Raw genomic sequence first — 15,088 nt, forward strand, 5'->3', positions numbered from 1 at the left:
GTAATTTCCTCAGCCTTATGTTATGGCATTACTGTTTACTGCCACACCAAATATTTCCATTACATTGTACACTAGAGGTTCATCCAGTAGGGGCCCAAGCCATGCAAGTGCAAGTGCAGACAGACCAGGTATGTTACTGCAACAGTTTTGTTGTTTGCAGTAACGTGTAGCATATCCATGATACATGACATTAATGACACTGTTTTAAAACACAGGGACATCTGGCCATCATGTGCAAAGTCCTTCTCACCAGTATCTGCATCCCCTGTTACTGTGTTGTATATGTCTTGCTGTCAGTATTCTGTTGTTGGCATAGCTGACTGTGTTTTCTTTCTCTTTAATAACCCACTGCAAGATTCACTGTACAACGCACAAACTCACAACATCAGTCTGTCAGTGATATGCTGTTACCTATGTTTTATACATGTCATTGCTGTTATACCTGTTGTTGTCCTCCATTAATACTGTGTCCTTTACTCATTCCTTAGCCACATTGCATCATCATCAAGTGCATAAACAAGTGGCATGTCTATGTAAAATCTACTGTAGGTTTTAATGCTGTTTGAATGGTTCATGCTTGCAATTATGTGATTAATGATGCTGACTTTTTTCCCTATAATAGTTGAAGTTCATCCCTCTTTTACCACATCACCTTCTCAGGAGGACTTGTCAGGTGGGTGTTTGATTTTTATTCATCACATATATCATGCATTTTTGCTGTGTAACCTAATTGCCTTCTCCCTGTTATATAAATACCATGACCCATACACAGACAATACCTCATTGTAAGTCATTATCTCCTACACTGCAGTGAGATATGTGTAAGATGTCTTTAATGATAGCCAGCATGTGATGTAAGCACGTTGTCTTGATCTGTGTCTTCTGTCTCATCGTTTTGCACTTCACCTATCTATATCCTCCATTAGCCCATCCAGTGACCATGATGTTGGACCTGAATCCTGTTATTCTAGCAACTTTCTAAGTTTATAAGAGAACGTCCCCTGATACACAGGACAGTGATATGGTGATACAGTCCAGACAAGATGGTGACAATCATGTGAATGCAGCTGTAGACTCAAAAATTGGAGGGGTGGTTCTCAAGCCATTCTTACAATGAGGGAACATTGAATAGTGAACAGAATAAGGCCAGTGAACAACAGACTAAAGTTGAGACTGCTGATATTGACAGTTCCACACAACACATTGATACTGCCTGTCACAGTGGACGTAGGTGTGCAAAATGGTGTGCATGGGCAGGTGTCAGAGGGTATGGGCCTACTCCTACAGGTAAATGAACATTCCCAGCAATGCCACAGATCTGATATACATGCACTTGTCCATGCAACAGATTGTGTTGCACACTGGTTGCTTGTGCTGCATGAAGGACAGGTGCGCATACACAGTGAGGTAATGGCATCACTGACTGCTTAGAATGAAAGTATGTTATCTGTGGCATGGCCAGTAGAAACCCTGTTCTCTACAGCACTGAAGCAGTGCCATAGTACAAGAAGGGTTCCACATACCCTGGCTGTGCTTAGCAGATTGCAACATGGAAGAAGCAGACCCCCCTCTCAGCAGAACTAACCTTGCCCATTGGGCATCTGTGTCTATGATCTAACATGCATGCACTTCCACTGCTGGCCCATCTACTATGTGCCCAAGCATCACAACCAGACAGTCAAGTTGCAGTCATGCTCCTTCACCTCCACATGGTACTGTCATCCCATCAGTTTACTCTGTGGATCATACCTCTCAATTGTCCAGAAGTTTACAGAATGGCTAGATTTTTACTTCATATGTTTGGCCTGTTCCACATAAAATGTATAGCTTTTTGGCAAATTATTGAGAAATTAAGTTAGTAAATAATAACAGACATCTGACTTTCAGACTTCACATCCTTCAGAAAATGCATACTGATGTGAAACCTGTTATTCTAGCAACTTTCTAAGTTTATAAGAGCAATATTTAAAATCTGATCCTGATTTTGTTATTTTGTACCCCCCCCCCATTGCTCACTTTGTTAGGAATTCTTGCCCTTACAGCTTGAGAGATATGACTTGGAGTAAATAAGGGGTGGATGGGGTGAAGCTCCCTGCATGCGAAGTATGAGGGCCTTCTCCCAGGATTTCCAAAGACTTTAGGCTTTGAGCTATTTTTTGCTCAGTTTCTGCACTTATATTGAAAGGAACCACAGATCTCTGAAACATACAATAACTGTCTGGAGTCTGCATCTAGTTTTCTGACACATTCTGTCCATTTCCACCTGCTGTCTGCCTTTCTCTCCCATTTCTTTCCCACCTCATCCCATCTACTGGCCTATATTACCACGACCCCTACTTCAGTAACTCTGTCCTTTATTTCCTGACTATCCAAACTATTGCCATAACTACCTTCAATATTTTCCTTTTAAGTTCCTGAAAAGTTATCTCAGGTTTCACCTACTCTGCTATCCATGGATTCATTAAACAAAATGCTTTCTTCAAACCTATTCTTGTAGCACTTACATTTTCTCTTTTATAGTTTCATAGAGTCATAAGTACTTAGCTATTGGGTTGTGAGAACCTTAAGAAGCATAGCGTTAGATTCCCATTGAAGTTTTAAGCCTTTTTATTTTGTATATAAATAACCCAGAGATGAGCAGAACAAGAATGTGTTAATACCTCACATTTTTACCTTATCTCTGAGGGACTGGGGTGTTAAACCAGGCTGAAGTTGTGGATACCCAACCATTCGTCCAAATTATGTTTGAAAAGAGTAATGGAAGTGCTTTGTTTTGATTTAGGTAGAATGGAAGACAGTTACATAGAGGAGGTATTCTGTCTGATACATGTCTGACTGTGGCGACAGAATATAGTACATACTGTACAACTTTAAATTATGGAAAAACTTTTCTTGAAATACCCTCAATGCAGCAAGGGGGTCCAGTTGTTTCCCTTTTTCTAAGACTGGCAATATGGAATTGGTCACTCACACACTTCCTCCCATGTCAGCACTTGCAGCACCTGGGTTGTTATTAAACAATATTTGATCTGGGTTACAGTAAGAACTCTTCACTTTGTGCCCTCAAGCCCAACTCATAAGCAAGATATACAATAATAGCACTTTCTATTTTTATTCTTGCATTCAGAGTTCCGTGACAGCCTGACCCCATGTGCTAAATGGGAAAAGGGGTTGAGGATGGATGGATGGATGGATGGATGGATGGATGGATGGACTCAGAGTTACTGTATTTATATAAGCTCCAAATTTCAGCTTGGTGGTAGCCATAATCCCTGGGTCATTGTGTTCTGTGGCACTTTTTATTTTGTAGGTTCTCAGTAATACAATTTGTGGGCCCTGACTCTTTCAAAATATAGGACTGATATTTTTTCCAAGAACAGCATGCACTTTATTAATTCTTTCTCATTGTGAGAAGCATTTTAAAAGTCGTGATTTAATTTAATATCACTCTCACCAACCTATTATAGACCTATTCACTGAACCATGTAGTAAATGAAAAAGTTATAACCAGTCAAATGAGATGGGTTATAAGCACTGGTGATAGGTTCATAGGTTCATAGGTTCATACTAGGCTATCTACCTTGGGGCAATTATAAGCCTAGCCTGATTCTGTATGGCTTACGCCACCCCTTGATTTGAGTATACTCTGCCCTTTTTAAGGTTTAGTTTACTGTGCCTCTGTCTAATAGTGACACGGGAGTAATCCCTGGGACAAACCTACGATCCCCCATCCACTTATCGAGATTCTTCTTGAAGAGATTCAGTGAAGTGCTCTGCCTCACATGAACTGGAATTCTATTCCAGAGCTTCTGGGTTATGAACCTGTCCCTCAAGCAAGTTCTATTTATTTTTTGCTGAAGTTCAAGTCCCTCGAGCATGTGGCTCTAAGGGATTTAGATTTACTGAGGTGGAGCATGTCCATTAATTCTGGATTTGACATAGCTTTGTATGTCAGGCATAGATCGCCTCCAAGTAGGCGGTATGCAACTGAGTAGAGCTGGAGTTTTTTAACCGAGCAGCATATGGCATCTGTTTGAGACCCTTGATCCTCTTGGTGAGATACTTTTGGGGTCTTTCTAATTGCTGCAGGTGTCGGGTAAGGTACATCCCAAAAGGGGCATTGTATTCTATGATGGGCCTGATGAGGGATGAGTAAAGGGGCACGATTACCTCTCTTGATCTAGATGTGAAACCCTTCGTGATGAGGTGGGCTATGTAGAAGGTCTTTCTAACCACTTTGGCAATGTGGATTTCAAAGGAGAGATTGCTATCAACTTGGGTCCCCAGGTCCCTAATAACTTTCTCTGTACTTAATGGGTTTCGGTAATTTGTGGGCACATTGTTTTTGCCAAAGGGTATGACTATACATTTTTTGGCATTTAGCCTTAAACCATGGTGCTGGCACCAGTTATCTGTCTCTGTGAGACCTTTTTGAAGGATATTTGTGTCAGCTGGAGAGTTGATTATGGTGCCCAGTTTGCAGTCATCTGCGAACTTGGTGAGCCATAGTCCTCCCACGTTTGCCTGTACTTCGGAAAAGTATATACCGAACAAGAGTGGTCCCAGGACAGAACACTGTGGGACACCACTTGTGACCGGTTTCGAGTCTGACATGGCTCCAGCAACTATAACTCTGTGGGTTCTGTCTTTGAGCCAGTTTGTGACCCATCTTGTGACATAGGGGTTTATATTTAAGCTGGATAGCTTATCTATGATGCCCGAGTGGGGTATTGTGTCAAATGCCTTTGCAAGGTCCAGATAGGCTGTGTGGACTACCTTCCCTTCATCTATGGCTTTGGTGACTGTTTCAAAGAAGTCAACCAGGTTCAAAAGGCAGGATCTGCCCTTGACAAAGCCGAACTGGGTAGGATCTAGTGTCTGTAGGTCCCCAATGTCTTTGTTTATGAGCTCCATGATGATCCTCTCCATAGCCTTGCAGACTAAGCTAGTCAGGCTTATGGGCGATAGTTTCCAGGGTCCGTAGAGGCTCCACCTTTGTGGAGTGGGACCACTGTTGCTGTCACGCCATTCTGTGGGCACATATCCTGTAGTGAGGCTGAGATTGTATAGCTGTTTTATTTGAGGGATTAGTTCCTCTTGTAGTTCATGTAGGGCGCAACCTGGGACGCCATCTGGTCCCATGGAAGCAGTGCTTTTGCTTTGGAGAGGGCAGCCTTCACCTGAGCATCTGAGATGTTTGGGAGGCAGTCCTGCCGGGATAGATACTTGCTCTTTTGGGGAGGGTGGAGAAGTTTACACTGAACCTGTCTGCCAGGATATTGGCGATGTCTGTGGGTTCAGTGTATTTTTGTCATTTAGAATCAACTCAGAACAAGTCTGGGAGTTGCATCCCAGGTTTCTAACATAACTGAAAAAGCCTTATGATTGTCTTTGGTGTCCTGTGCAATTTTTCTCGAAGCTGGCCTTGGAGGATTTTATGAGGGATCATCATTTTTTGCTAGTACTGATCAGAGATGCCTTCCCTATTAGGGATTTTGCTCTATCATGTAGTAGCTTCCTCCTTCTGTTGTACAGTTTATTTATGGCAGGGGTCCACCAGACTGGACGCCTGCCTTTGGATGATTGGGTCTTGGTTTTGTTTGGGATAGCATGATCCATGCATTCTTGGAGATGTCCGTAGAACGCATTTATATAGGATTCTGCAGTTTGGGCTGTAGTTTCCACTGGCCCTGGGGTCTTGAAGGATTCCACTTCAGTTTTGAGAAGTGAGAAGTTCGCTTTTGAGAAGTTTTTCACTGTGGTTTTCTGGGCTGGGGGTGGGGTCGGGATGTGGACATCCAGTGAAATTAATTTATGGTCTGATCTTACCAATGAGGGATATACTTCTGCTGTGGAGCATAGAGTCCCCATGTTGGTAATGATCAGGTCTAGTATGTTGTCCCCTCTTGTGGGAGTGGTGACTAGTTGTTCCATAGCATGTGATCTATCAGTTTGAAGGAATCTAAAATATCTTTGACTAACACAGGTACGTGGAAGCCTAAATCCATTTGTTCTGGCAATTCTTCCAGAAAATTCAGGCAGTTTATGACAGCAGATATGCTCTTCATTTAGTTATGTTACCTTCAGTCTGGCTTTTTGCTGTTCTGAATAGATGCAGACAGTTTGGTCATAGAATCACAGAAGGTTATTAGGCTAATGGCCCTAGGGTCCTTACAAGCCTAGCCAAGTTGAACCCTAGTTCCCTAGAGTGTCTGTTCTGAGAAGACATGGCAATCAGCTCCTATTACCCATATCTTGGAGGGACACAAGTATAACCCCAGGATGAATTTCTGTTTTCCCATCCATTCGTCCAAATTATGCTTAAATAGGGACAGCGAGGAGCTCTGTTTAACATGACCTGGAAGTTTGTTCCAAAGGTGAGGCAACCTCTGTGAGACAAATCTGTCCCTCCACCAAGTTTTGTTGATGTCACATACCAGGTTAAGGTCCTTTGAATGAGTGACCTGTGTGCCATTTCACTTGTGAATGTGCAGTGTTTCCATTAAAGCAGGATCAAGGATTGCCCTATATGCATGGCGCAGGACGCCTCTGAGCAGTTTGTATGACACAAAGTAAAGTGACAGTGATTTGATTCTGTCCAAAAATTATGTCATATACTAAAGACCCTGAATTTTTTTTGCAAGGAACCTTTGTGGTCTCTAAAATTGATGTGGTTGCCTGGAAAGGTACATACCAAAGGAGCATTGAACTCTCTTAATGGCCTGATGAGGGAAGAGTACAGGGGGCTTATAACCTCCTTCTTTCTGGAGGCAATGCTTTTACTTATGTGATGAGCAATATAAAATGTCCTTCTTACCACTATGGAGATATGGTAATCAAAGGAAAGGTTGCTGTCAACCTGTGTGTCCAGATCTCTCACCACTTAATACATCCTTTGGGTATTGCTATTGATGTGGTTGTTTCCAGGAACAGCACCATTGCTGAAGTGGATGATAATGATTTTTTTTTGCAGTAAGTTTAATACCATGACTTTGGCACAAATAATTAGTCTGTGTATGTCCATCTGTATTGCAGAATGTTGACATCTTTAAGGGACTTAATGACCGCTCCTAGTTTGCAGTCATCAGAAAACTTTGTCAGCCACAGACCTTTAGCTTTTGTCTGTACTTCAGAGAAGTAAATAACAAACAGTAGGGGTCCCAGAACCTATACAGTAGGTGTCCCAGAACCTATCCCTGTGCAGAACCACTGGTTATTGGTTGGCTGGAGGAGGAGGAGCCCATTATTTTGACGGTATGAGTTTTATCAGTGAGCCTGTTTTGCAATCCAACTGCCAATATATGGAGTGATACCCAGCTGGGTGAGTTTATCAATGATGCCTGAGTGGGGGACTGTGTCAAGGGTCTTGGCTATGTCTAGGTAGGCTGTATGCACAGATTTGCCCACATCTAGGGCTTTGGTGACTGTCACAAAGAAAGTTTAACAGGCATGATCTCCCCTTGACAAAGCCAAAGTGGGTGGGGTCGAGCAATTGGATATTTCCTATATCTTTGTTGATAAAGTCCATGATGATTTGCTCCATGGCCTTACAGATAAGGCTGGTCAGGCTAATGGGTCTATAGTTCCTGGGGTCAATGGATGCACCACCTTAGTGCAAGGGGATGACAGTAGCTGTTTTCCATTCTGCTGAGATGAAGCCAGTGCTTAGGCTGTGCTTGAAAAGAATATCTTCCTGTACTAGGACTATGTCCAAAACTGACTTCATTCTTGTGGATAACTGAATAAACTATCTTAAAATCCTTTTGTTGATCTCATGACCCAATATATTATACCATGCAGTGTTAAACCAATTCTTTGTTTATCATTGTGCTTGGGAAATTGAGATATCCCATAATAAGTAACTTGTTAGTGGTACTAAAATAGATTCTACAACTATTCTTCAAATCATCCGTATACTCCCTTTATGAATCCCAGCAATATAAAATTTCTGCCTAATGTGTTTACATTTGCAACTGCTGTCTAAATAAATTCAAGTTATAGAATAACTCAGTGTTTCTATTTGCAACCCCAAGCCAAAAAAAAGTAACATGTATTTGAAGTCTTTTTTTGTGTATTCACTGTGTCACAACTAGAACACCCACAATGCTTTTTACTAAGAAAATTAAGGGTGTAAATCATAAAAAAATTGCTGACCATCTTAAAACCTCTCTTCTTGGTGTCATACAGACTACTGAGGAGTGGTCTGTTTCTCATGCACATTGTATCAACTGTACATTCCCAACTTCAATGGGGGCATATATACTCACGCAAAAGATAGAAATCTCTTTTTTAACATAAATAGAACATGTTTTAGGGATATATGTGTACCACGGAGAATATCCCTTCTTTGGAATTACCCTCCTCTCCACATAAAGAAAATTAATTCTCTGATATTATTTAAACATAATCTGGATGAATACATCGTTAACCATGGATTCACCCCTGACTCAGTAACCTTGTCCCTCATGGATAGGGGCAATGTGTAAATGTTCTGCTAGTCTCTGGGTTGTTCATATTTAAAATATTAGGGATAAAAACTAAATGGGAATGTATGGCTATGCTTCTAAAAATCATCACAGATCAATAGCTTAGCAAGTACCTATGAACCTGTAAACCTATGTTTGTGACATGCAAAATAAGACCATCCATCCATATTTGCAGTGAATATCATCATTATGAAGCAATGATTCAGTCAGAATTGTTATACTTGTACTATACTTGAATTATTTAATTCAGTTCTTTATTCTCCTCATTAAGCCACGATTCAATTAGATTGGCTATAACAGAATTGTTTAATTCAAAGGTTTAGCTCCATCATCTAACTTCCTGAAAAAAATTTTATATCAGTGTAAAGGAAATTGGTATGTAAGCTATTCCATTTGCCACGTTCTCCACCAAACCTCATTCTTAAAAACTGTAAGTATGATTTTATAGAATAGACTGTTTTTCTTACCCATCAGCTGAGATGCAAGCCATCAGGCACATATTTTTCTAACTTGTCTAAAATGTAAAGCTGTTTTGTTCCTTAAACATCAGAAGTTAAGGTATATACTAAACATAATTAAAAAATGTGTCTGCATAGTCTACAGATCTACCACAGAACTCATTACTGTTGCACATAGCAGTACATTCTAAACCGCACCCAACAGTTGCACTCATCCGCAAACTGACAATCTGCGGACATGGTCAACTTCTTCTCAGTAATCCCCCACAATGAAGGGTTAGATTTCTTCAGGGAAAGTTTGATTGGTAGCAAATCAATAGATCAATCCAAGGTCAATTTATTAGTTGGACTCACGGAAGTGGTCTTGACTAACAACTTTATGACTTTTGAAGGTGAATTCTATCATCAGGAAGCAGGAGTGGCTATGGGAGCCAAATGTGCCCCTAGCTTTTTGAATCTGGCTCTGCTAGAATGGGAGAGAAAATATCCCGCGGATTCTGCAAGCCTTGCACGGTGTGCAGGATTAGTGCAGGAGCTCTAGCAGGCAATATGTCTGCCATGCGATCCATGAATAGCCTTCAGGCCTGTGCACAAGCCCTCCTGCACTAGTCCTACATGGACTCAGCCCCTGTATGAAAATTACCCCATTTCCAGAAAAAATCCATGTAAATGAGGTAGATTTGCAATCCAGAAAGCTGGAAACCAGCCGTGCAGGACTAGTGTAATCTGCAGAAATGTACTCGGTTAGTAACCATGTGTAGGGAGAGTACTATGTGCATCCGACATAGGCAGCCCTGCAGCACCACCCTCAATACTGGGACACCCACAAGGTAAGTGACTCACACATGCCAGTCAGGGAGGTTCACATACCCAACAACAGTCACAGCCAGCAGGACAGGTGTAGACAAACACAAACAAAGGCTGTGCTATGGCCTGTGAATGATGCCTATGGGTCAGCACCCCCCCCAGGCCTACACAGATAGACTACAATGAGTCAGCCAGTGGGATGTTAGTACGGAAGGGTAGAAAGTCAGAAACTAATATGTAGGTCAATCAAAGCTAAGACCTGTAGTAAACTGATATGCTTCTAGTCAGCATGATAGGTTAGAATACAGAATGAAATGGAGTACCTGACATACCAGGACAGTCACAGCAAATGTGTACAAGCCTCAGGTGTGCCCCCCATCCTACGTAGAAATGTAATAACAGTCACGTGTGCCCCCCCAGTCTTGTGTAGAAATGTAGTAACAGTCAGGTGTACCCCCCCAATCCTGTGTAGAAATGTAGTAACAGTCAGATGTGCCCTCCAACCCTGTGTAGAAATGTAGAAACAGTCAGGTGTGCTCCCCCAATCCTGTGAAGAAATGCAGAAATAGTCATGTGTGCCCTCCCATTCTGTGTAGAAATGTAGAAACAGTCAGGTGTGCTCCCACCAACCCTACCTATTTATGTAGTAATGGTCTGATGTGCCCCCCCCCAATTCAATGTACACACATCATAACAGTCAGGTGTGCCCCCCACAACCCGATGTAGAAATGTAGGAACATGTATGTGTTGGTATAATACCAGTGGAGCATAGATGCACAGAGGTGGTCAAGGTAGCAGGATAAGTTGCAGCATCTGCAAAATATGCAGGGATGTGGGTGTTAGGTTGGTGTGTGTTTCATATTGTGTGAGAGTGGTTGGTATGTATGCATATTGAGGTAAGACCTGGTGCCCATTTCCCACTAATGCTGATGACAGGGACAAGTCCTCACAACTTCAGTGCCAAACACAATACCCACCAGTATAACAAAAGCTAGCAGTAAGTCATTGCAAAGGTATGGTGGTAATATGTGTCACCATCTGAAAGACTGACATGACATGGCTGTTGGGCTAGATATTCAAGCAGTACACAGGGGAAAGTACCCCTGACATACAGTATATATTGTGTAATTGTGAAATGGGCACACCTTTGGAATAGTACAAACAGGTATGCATCACATTATCTGATCCTGTTGTAGGGGATACTGGTGTTGTCTGCCCAAACACTCGCAGATCACAAAGGAGGTAGGACTGATGTAGTGGGAAATAGCTGATGCACCTGCACATGCAAACATAGCTGGAAAGCCCAATGCATATCTGTGTGTCAGATGCAAGTAGTGTCCAAAGCACACATGCACCCAGCTCACACAAACACCACCCACAGTTACCTCCCCGGTTATACCCTGCTGTGGGGAAAGGGTACAATATGACCCCAGCTGTATATGGCAATAACAAAAGAATGCAGCTTGCAGTGCAGGTGTCCAATGTAGGTGTTTTGCCAGCAGTAGGTAGCACCCTGCCAGCATCCACACCACCAATCAGAACTGATAGAAGGTACTGGCATGAACACCTAGCACACCTACCCTGTCACCACAGGGGAATATACTGTATGGAGGTCAGAGACTGTAGGACAGACAGAATGCAATGGCCTGCCACAACTGGCCTGCATCAACAGCCAATGGCCCACAGGCCTCTGCCAAGGGCCTGTGTCTCACACGTACTGCCAATGAATGTTAAGTTAGGGACACCCAATTAACAACATAACACACTCCACACACGCCATATGCAAGGCCATGTGGAGATACCACAGTGACATGTCCACCATGTACCACTGCATGAACTGTTGCCCAAAACTAGCACACAGTTGTGGTGGGGGTGATAACCATAGGGAAAGTATCAGAGAATGTATGCATAATGTAAGGAAGAGGAGAGAATAACTGAGGGGGGTGTGTGGCCAGCATGGAATGAGCAAGGTCTGACACAAAGCTGTGTGCACACTATCCCTGGCTGTAAACACAGAAATGGGTGCCTACATACCTGCTCGTACACCACAATAGGGGTAATGCCCTGACTCATGGCCCCAGCCTCTGGGTAACCTGTGTGAATCTGTACAGCTGTGAGGTATTGCCATAGCAATATAAGGCTATACTGTCATGTTGCTGAATGTACATGTATGGGATCCTCTGCCAGCACTGTATCATGATGCTGAAATGGATGCACAGATCCAGCAGCAAGTGTCTGCAACACCCCCTCCAGGATGGCCTAACCTACTATGAATATGTAGGCATCTGCCCACAATACTGCACACAGCTGCAGTCACCTTTCTCCCCCAAGACATCACTGTGAGCAGAAATGTCCACCTGACAGTACAAGAGGACAGAAAACATCACAGTGTATAACAGTACATGTCTGAATATCTCTGCTAACAGCAGTGCCATGTAGCTGAAGCAGCACAGACACAATCACTTACAGTACACACTATCCCCTGCACACTCTATCCCCATATTGCCAAATGATGGATGGATACCCTGCAGAAACAGTTTGCTACCTGTAGGTGTACAACACAAAGGTCTGCACTGAAGTACAAACTACCTGGAATTGATCCACATATGCATACTGGGCATGCTCGCACACACAGATGAATGAAGGCAATGTCAGATAACATACAGAAAGGTCATACTGGGCATGCTCACACACTTAAACACATGAAGCCCATGTCTGCAAACAACAGTGAACCAGACATATCTGGCAGTTGCAGATGTTAGTGCAGACACTCCTCAGTATGTACCACTCAAGCTTTGCACAAACAGTGGATAGAAATACAGACATATATCCAAGGACAACACACTATAATAAACCAAAAGTACACGTACATAGATGTGTGGAGGAGAAGGACTGTGACAAGGAGCCATCCAGACCCCTCCCACCCAGCACACAGCCAAATGGCTACAACCACATGAGGTTCAGATGTCACTCACTGTAGATACTAGCCAATGGCATCTGTCAGCAGTACCAACTATGTGGTGCAAGTGCTAGCTGTGCAACATGTCTGTGCATGGAAGTAGTCATCTAGCAGCTGTATACATGTACCTGTGGAATATGGCTCTGTGTGTGCCCACATGTGGTATGTCAACCACTAGACGAATGGGTTAAGGCCCATGCACACACACACTGGCCACCCCATAGCCCTACTATGACAAGCCTGCTGAGGTCATCCACTGTGAAATATAGCTTTGGGAAGGTTGTAGCCCTGTAATTTCCATGGCACACCCTATAGCTGTGTGCTGTTGTAGTGTGATAAAAATAGATAGGTAGGAATTCTAATCCCAGACTTGGCAAGTGTGTGTGTGTGTGTGTGTGTGTGTGTGTGTGTGTGTGTGTGTGTGTGTGTGTGCGTGTGTCTGTGTCGAAAGCAATGCTGTTTAGGCTAGTCACACTCACTACACTTCAAATGCCCTACTTTGGCAATCCTGCTGATGTCATTCACTGTGAAATACACATTTGGGGAAGGTGCACTCCAGTTATCCCCATGGTGCATCCTATAACTGCTTCATGCTGTAGTGTGATATAGAACTCTGGTAGGGGTTCTATCACCACACATGGCAGTTGTGGATGTTTTGTGTATGTTTCTATGTCTGTGTAGGGAGCAATGCATTTTAGGCTGGTCACACTCACTACACTTAAAATGCACTACTTTGTAAATTCTGCTGATGTCATTCAATGTTGAATACACCTTTGTGGAAGGAGTCCTCCAGTTATCTCCATGATGCGTCCTATAACTACTTCATGCTGTAGTGTGATATAGAACTCTGGTAGGGGTTCTATCCACACACATGGCAGTTGTGGATGTTTTGTGTGTGTTTCTATGTTTATGTAGGGAGCAATGCATTTTAGACTAGTCACACTCACTGCACTTCAAATGCCCCACTTTGGCAATCCTGCTGATGTCATTCAATGTGAAATACACCTTAGGGAAAGGAGTACTCCAATAATCTCTGTGGTGCATCCTATAACTGCGTAGTGCTGTATTGTAATAAACTAGTTAGGTAGGAGTTCTAATCCCAGACATGACAGGTGTGTGTGTGTGTGTGTGTGTGTGTGTGTGTGTGTGTGTGTGTGTGTGTGTGTGTGTGTGTCTGTGTGCATGTGTGTCTGTGTGTCTGTGTTTGTAGTTTGTATCCTGTGTGGAGGTCATTGTGGGTGTGTAATAACTGGAGTCAATGGGGAGTGGGTTTTGCAAATCTCTTATATGGTGGCCCTAGTATATATCACAATGTCCACCATACACGGATAACAGATGTGAAATAGCTGAGAGGCTGGGGTGCATATCCATACCCCTACATTTGACATCAAGGCCAGGTGAACAAAGTGAGTGACCCTAGTATTACCCAGATAACACTCTCAACCCATGTCTCATACACACATACACTTGCCTAGGCAAGAGCCGCTATGTTGGTAGTACCCTGCATATTGCCCATTGATAGTAGCCATGGTGTGACTGCAGTGGGCTATAGTGGGCATGGCCCCCTGACCATCAGTACAATAGGCATGTACATGCCAAAATTGCACCTTCCCCATGTTCCCCACTGGACACCTGCAACGCCTGTGGTGCCTTCAAATGCGAACCACAAAGGACAAACCATGCCTGAAAACACGCCCTGTATGGACAGATGCCACCGACACCAGGGAATATCGGTATCATGCTATCAGTGTAGGTGCTGGGTCAACCTACCATCCATTAACAGTTCCCACCACATGAGGCCAGGACTGGCACATCTGATGATAGCAATCTGTGTACACAACATGGGCCAGACACCCAAGGTACAGTCCCACATGTCACTGTACATGCATGTGGGAGGTGTGCACATCCCAGACACCATCCTTGTCATGGACTAAGGTACACATACATGGCAAGCAATGCGCAGCATTGGCCACAAGCAATAGTCACCCAGGTGACTGGATGGTGAATACATTACCCACCTGTGTGGTCAGATCCAGACACTACACCCATGAGGCACAATGAAGACCATTGTCATGTGGCCTGATGCCAAGGTATACCCATTACCTAGCTTTGTATACCCATCTGGCACAGTCGACCATGACAGACCCGTGCATCAATGCACTCATGCATGTCAATAATGGCACCCTGTGTCTGTGTGTGTGTTGTATGATGCGTATGACCACATTCACATTCACTACACCCCCACTGGCATACTGAAGCATGCTGTCTGATGTCAGACACCCCCACATACTCTTTGCCCATATAACATCCATATGACCCCTGTGGTGCATGTGATACCTGCACTGTAATGTGTTGTGGCAATCCCACTAGTGATGATT

This window comes from Protopterus annectens, chromosome 3.part0 (assembly GCF_019279795.1).
Source record: "Protopterus annectens isolate FY-2018-M chromosome 3.part0, PAN1.0, whole genome shotgun sequence".
NCBI lineage: Eukaryota > Metazoa > Chordata > Ceratodontiformes > Protopteridae > Protopterus > Protopterus annectens.